A 6736-nucleotide genomic window follows, 5' to 3' on the forward strand; every position below is an offset into this window, starting at 1 on the left:
TGAAAAAAAACCCACCTCCCATTATACTTCAAAATAAATTCCAGATGGATGAAAGGTTTAAATTTTTTAAAATCCATAAAGAAATAAGATAGAGTGAGTGAAAATGCAAAACGTGGGTATGAGCAAAGATTTTAAGAAGCCTGAAACCACAACATGAATTTATAAACAAAGGATGAAGAGCTTAGAGGACATACAAAATGAAAGGCTGTCTTGGCCCTGGTGCTACAGGAGCCTCAGCTCCACTGCCCATGCTCACCCTGTCCAGCTCTCTCCAGCCCAAGATGCCACAGAGACTCCAGGGTCCCCTGGATGTGCACAGAGGTCCCTGGTTTGTCCCAGTGGGATCTCTGCTGAAGAGCCATCTTAAGGAGGCTGATGAGAGAGTGAAAACAGGGGTGTGAGGAATGGCTTCTGAACATGCTCACACACAGAGTACCCTCTCTCACATCAACACTTAGGATCAGCTGTTTCTTTCTTGGCCCATTCTCTGATTTCCTATCTTCAGATTTCCTCTTCTCTCTGCTTTGTGATGTGTGCCCTCAAATCAACCTGATTGTAGCACCCCTTGTCTGCTCACATGTCTACAAACTGGATCCACCCTGGAGTCAAATACTAATATCCATCTCCACCTTGGTCAGGGTTTCTGGGTTGTCAATATTAGACAATCACTCAGGTTGTCCCAGTGAAGATCTTCTCTTCTAGCAACAGAAACAAAACAAAACAAAACAAAAACAGAAAACTGTCCTGCAACAGCACAGCTAGGCTTTGTGGAAAGTGGATCTGTTTTTTTTAACAGCTCTCTGCTCCTAAGTTGCTTCAGTCGTGTCCGACTCTGTGTGAAATAAACGGCTCTCTAGTGGCTCAGAAATTATTTTAGTACTTGTCACTTTGGTGGTCTGTCTGTTTCTGGTGGTCTCTTATAGGATTACAATGACAACCTGGGGAAGGTGGTACACTCTAGCGTGAGGTAAGGAAACTAGACTGAAGGGAGCCATAGAATAGCACTGAAGAACAGAAATGTGGAAATCAGGCTGACTTGTCACAAGGGCTTGAACTAAGATTCTGCCAGACCTACATGTACACACTGCTGTATTTAAAATGGATAACCAATAAAGACCTATTGTATGGAACATGGAACTCTGTTCAATGTTATGTGCCAGCCTGGATGGGAGGGGTGTTTGGGGGAGAACGGTGGTGGTGTTTCTTTAGTCGCTAAGTCATTTCCAACTCTTGCAACCCCATGGACTGGGGCCTGCCAGGCTCCTCTGCCTATGCAATATGCAAGGATACTGGAGTGGGTTGCCATTTCCTTCTCCAGGGAATCTTCCCGACCCAGGAATCAAACCTGAGTCTCCTGCTTTGCAGGCAAATTCATTACCGACTGAGTTATGAGGGAAACCCTATGTATATATATGGCTAAGTTCATTTGCTTTTTACCTGAAACTATCACTACATTGTTAATTGTCTATACCCCAATACAAAATGTTTTTGGTGATAAAAAAATTAAAAAAAGCAAAACAAAAAAACAAACAAAAGATTCTGCCAGACCTAAAGTAAGATTTCAGACAACATCTCTTCACAAAGAGATCCTAAAAACAGTCAAAACAAAAACAATATTACAAAGAATATCTTTATCATAAGCTTGCTTGGATGATGATGACCAGGAAGAAGAGGATGTAGAGTGCTTAATTTAGTGCTTGGCATATAATTGCTCATGATTGTAGCCACTGTTATTTATGATTTTTATTTTTACTTAACGGCAACCTCAAAAATATACTTATCTCAGCTGTTCAAACTTGCTTTTCTGTTTTCCTATTCCAAGCTCTGACACTCTTAGGGGAGGTGAATATTCTCAGTATCAGGATCTCTCCAGCCCAGTCCTTAACACAGCCACTCTCTGAAGCATTGACGATGCAAGTGAAACCATCTACCTCAGACTGGGACTTGAACTCATGTGCTGGGACTCAAACCCAGCCAAAACCCACGGTACCTGGTTTCAGGGCCTAATGAAGTTCAGATTCTTGATGTCTAATCCCAAAAAGAATTCAGTGAGAGACAAAGTGATAGGTAAGAAATGGATTTATGCAGATTCAGAGAGAAGCATACTCCACAGACAGAATGTGGGCCATCACAGAGGGCAAGTGAGGCTGTGAAATGTGGCATGATTAATTTTTATAGGCTGGGTAATTTCATATGCTAATGAGTAGGAGGATTATTTCAACTATTTTGGGGAAGGGGTGGAGATTTCCTGGATTCTGGCCACTGGTCCACTCCTTGATCTTTTGACAGTGCTTTGGAACTGTCCTGGCACCTCTGGGTGTGTTATTTAACTTGCTGATTGAAGATCAAGGTCTACTCTTGCCTGCCATCTTGGTCACATTTGATTCTAATTGTTTTATATTGTGTCTTTGGGCTATGTCATTCTTTCAAAAGTTGTGCTCTGCCCCTTTCCCTCCTGTTACACAAGGACTCAAGGAGGCAAGGAGGCCATGGGCAAAGATAGGTCAAGAAGCTTGCTCCCTAGGATCATCGAAAAAGCAAGAGAGTTCCAGGAAAACATCTATTTCTGCTTTATTGACTATGCCAAAGCCTTTGACTGTATGGATCATAATAAACTATGGAAAATTCTTCAAGAGATGGGAATACCAGGTCACCTGACCTGCCTCTTGAGAAACCTATAAGCAGGTCAGGAAGCAACAGTTAGAACTGGACATGGAACAACAGACTGGTTCCAAATAAGAAAAGGAGTACATCAAGGCTGTATATTGTCACCCTGCTTATTTAACTTATATGCAGAGTACATCATGAGAAACGCTGGGCTGAAAGAAGCACAAGCTGGAATCAAGATTGCCGGAAGAAATATCAATAACCTCAGATATGCAGATGACACCACCCTTATGGCAGAAAGTGAAGAGGAACTAAAAAGCCTCTTGATGAAGGTGAAAGAGGAGAGTAAAAATGTTGCCTTAAAGTTCAACATTCAGAAAACTAATATCATGGCATCTGGTCCCATCACTTCATGGGAAATAGATGGGGAAACAGTGGAAGCAGTGTCAGACTTTATTTTTTTGGGCTCCAAAATCACTGCAGATGGTGATTGCATCCATGAAGTTAAAAGACGCCTACTCCTTGGAAGGAAAGTTATGACCAACCTAGATAGCATATTAAAAAGCAGAGACATACTTTGTCCACAATGGAGCGTCTAGTCAAGGCTATGGTCTTCCAGTAGTCATGCATGGATGTGAGAGTTGGACTGTGAAGAAAGCTGAGCAATGAAAAATTGATGCTTTTGAAGTGTGGTGTTGGAGAAGACTCTTGAGAGTCCCTTGGACTGCAAGGAGATCAGACAGTCAATCCGGAAGGAAATCAATCCTGAATGCTCATTGGATGGACTGATCCTGAAGCTGAAACTCCAATACTTTGACCACCTGATGCAAAGAACTGACTCATTGGGAAAGATCCTGATGCTGGGAAGGATTGAAGGCAAGAGAAGAAGGGGACAACAGAGGACGAGATGGTTGGATGGCATCACTGACTCAATGGACATGAGTTTGAGCAAGCTCTGGGAATTGTTGATGGACAGGGAAGCCTGGCATGCTATAGTCCATGGGGTCCCAGAGTCAGACACGACTGAGTAACTGAACTGAACTGAAGTGAACTGAACTGGGCTTCCCTGGTAACTCAGATGGTAAAGAATCTGCCTGAAATGCAGGAGAACAAGGTTTGATCCCTAGGTGGGAAAGATCCCCTGGAGAAGGAAATGGCAAGCCACTCCAGTATTCTTGCCTGGAGAATTCCATGAGCAGAGGAGCCTGACGGGCTACAATTCATGGGGTCGCAAAGGGCCGGAGACTACTGAGCAACTAACACTTTCACTTTTTCCATCGGGAACTAAGATCCTACATGCTACAGAGCAACTAAGGCCACATGCCACAACCACCAAGCTGGCACTCTAGAGCCCATGAGCCGCCCAGTGCCCTAGAGTCTGTACTATGCCATCAAGAGAAGCTAATGCAATGAGAAGTCTGTGCACAGCAACTAGAATAGTTTGCTTGCCGTAACTAGAGAAAGTTCACAGGTAGCAATGAAGATCCAGCGCAGCCAAAAATAAACTTTTAAAAATACATATATATTAAAAAAGAAAAAAGAAGGTTTTTTTTTTTTTTAAAGGAAGATATATCCCGTCTCACCATGATGTAACGGGTAAAAGCAAAACTCTTGGTATGAATCTAGCCTCTCTTGGCACTCTAGGACTGTTAGGTAGCCAGTTAGATGAGTAGGTCCCACCCCATCCTGGACAGTTTGTCTTTCTCTCTCCCACCTGGACACTGTTGCTTGGAACATGCCTAGAGATCCTCCCTCTTGTGATCAAGGACCACGACAAGATTTCCAGCCACATCAGGACTAAGCAAGATAAAACCACCAGCACAAGTTGGTGCAAATGGACCAAGACTTGAAAGATGATTCAAGGTAATCTGAGATTCATTATGTCATATCTGTAGTAAATTAGCATTGTGGTTTTTGCCTCCCGCCCAACTCCCTTGGGTTTTGCTTGAGTGCTTATGGGTGAGGACTTGCACATGAGGAGGAAATTATATAACCTAAAGCTGTCAAAAAATTTGTCAATGCAGAACACAAGGAGGAACCACCACTCTAAAAAACTCAACCCTACCCTATTGCAAGCCTGTTTCTGGTTTCCAAACAACCTGCTCTCATCCTTTCTGCAGAGTGTGCTTTCCCTCTGCTTAATAAAACTCTTGCTACTTAAAACTGCTGTACGCCTCTAGACTGAATTCTTTTCCTTTGAGAAGGGCAGAAACTGAGGAAATCCCCATTTTTCCAGGGACAGGACTACATTCAGATCAGCCCTCATAATCCTGTATCTCTGAGCCTTTGGCAGCTTTCCTGCTAGCATCTTCCCACCCTCGATGATCAATAGAAAGAAGAATTAGGATCCTCTCTTCCCATGCACTGCCTACACTGCACTAGGCAAGAACTTTTAAGTGACTACCATTGGTCCCAGTTAATGCATCCACTTCCTGTATACTTCCTGAAGCTAGAATAGCGGTGAACATTTCAAAGTTAATGTCAAAATATCAGACACATATTGCTAATTTTTCTCCGGGAATAATTACATCGATTCATATTGTCATCAACAGTATATAAGCCTCTTTTTTCAAGAATGCCTTCAAAACTGGTTTTGTTTTTTGTTTGTTTAAATCTCTGTTAATTTGACAAGTGACACATTGTGCGTCCTTCATTGATTTTATCTACACACATAGGATTGTTGACCTGATGACTACAGCTCTTTCAGCCAACCCTAAATGTCTTCACTTCAAAGTGATTGTAAGGTCTTGATTCCCTAAAGTTAGGTCTTTCTCTTTCAATTCTGTGAGGAAGGGGGAAGAGGACACATATTTCAGAAATTTAACAATAGGTTGTAGAAGGGTTTGACCCAGTTCTGAGTATCCTCATCTTCCAGCCTCTACAAACTACTTTCCATTATAATTTCACAGTTGTTTCTATTTTCTCTTATGGTGTTGTGAATTCCTAATCTTCCCAAGATAGATTGGAAAATGGGGTCCTCCTGATAGCTACTAATCTCAGTACACTTAGGCACACTGTAGTTTCAAGATGATCTTTATTTTCTCCCCCATGAAATGTTACATTCTAACTCTCTGAATTTCGGAGGAATACAGAAAAGTTGGCACCTCATTCCTGGTGTCTCCAAAACTTCACAGACCTTGCTCAGAGATTGCAATCTGGTTGGAAAGAAGAACTAGAGGATTTGAATTAAAATTGAATTTGCATAGTATGAAAGAATTCTCAATGAGTTTATAGCGAGCATACATCAAAGCTTATTTTACTCTTTAAAAAAACTTTTTATTTTTAGTTGCACTGGGTTTTTGTTGCTGCATGCGGGCTTTCTCTAGTTATGGTGCTTGGGCTTCTCATTGCACTGGTTTGTCTTGTTGTGGCTCTCAGGTTTTAGATCATGCAGGCTTCGATAGTTAAGGTGCATGGGCTTAGTTGCCCCATGATATGTGGAATTTTCCTGGACCAGGGATTGAAACCATATCCCCTGCATTGACAGATATATTTTTAACGACTGGGCCACCAGGGAAGTATGATTTTTTAAAAAATTCTTCAATAAGAAGCATATTATTCTGTTTTGTTCTTTTACCTTAGACTGTATGTCTATTTGGGGATGGCAGTGGTGCTCTGACTGAGATTATGAGGGCACTATCCAAGGCATTGCTAGTAGGATCTGCTGATCCTACTTAATCATATGTTCATTCATTTACTCAATAGGTATTTATTTAGTGTCTACATATGCTGGTTACTTTAACAGCTACTGGGCACACAAAGTGAAATACGAGTGTGTGGTTATAGGTTAAATTATTTCTAGAAGCAGAATTCAAAGATTCAGGCATACATGGTTAACTGCTAAGGCAGTGTTTAAAAGGTTCTAGCTACAACAGGAGAATTGCTGGAGAGAAAGGATTCTGCACGATCGAAAAGAAAGTGAAAATTGGAGCAGAGAAGCAAGAATGGTCTTTCATCTTCATTCACCTCCCCATCCCACTCTCCATATAAACACTAGCAAACACTTGGCCTTTTTGACTAGTGTTTGAACACTATGGGAAAAGAAATCTCGAGTATGATAGAGCTATTTTGATGAGAGACTAAGGAACAAGCAATGCTGTCTGGGGGCTCATGGACTGAAGGGTAACAT

The sequence above is a fragment of the Muntiacus reevesi genome, chromosome 7 (genome assembly GCF_963930625.1).
Source record: "Muntiacus reevesi chromosome 7, mMunRee1.1, whole genome shotgun sequence".
Taxonomy (NCBI): domain Eukaryota; kingdom Metazoa; phylum Chordata; class Mammalia; order Artiodactyla; family Cervidae; genus Muntiacus; species Muntiacus reevesi.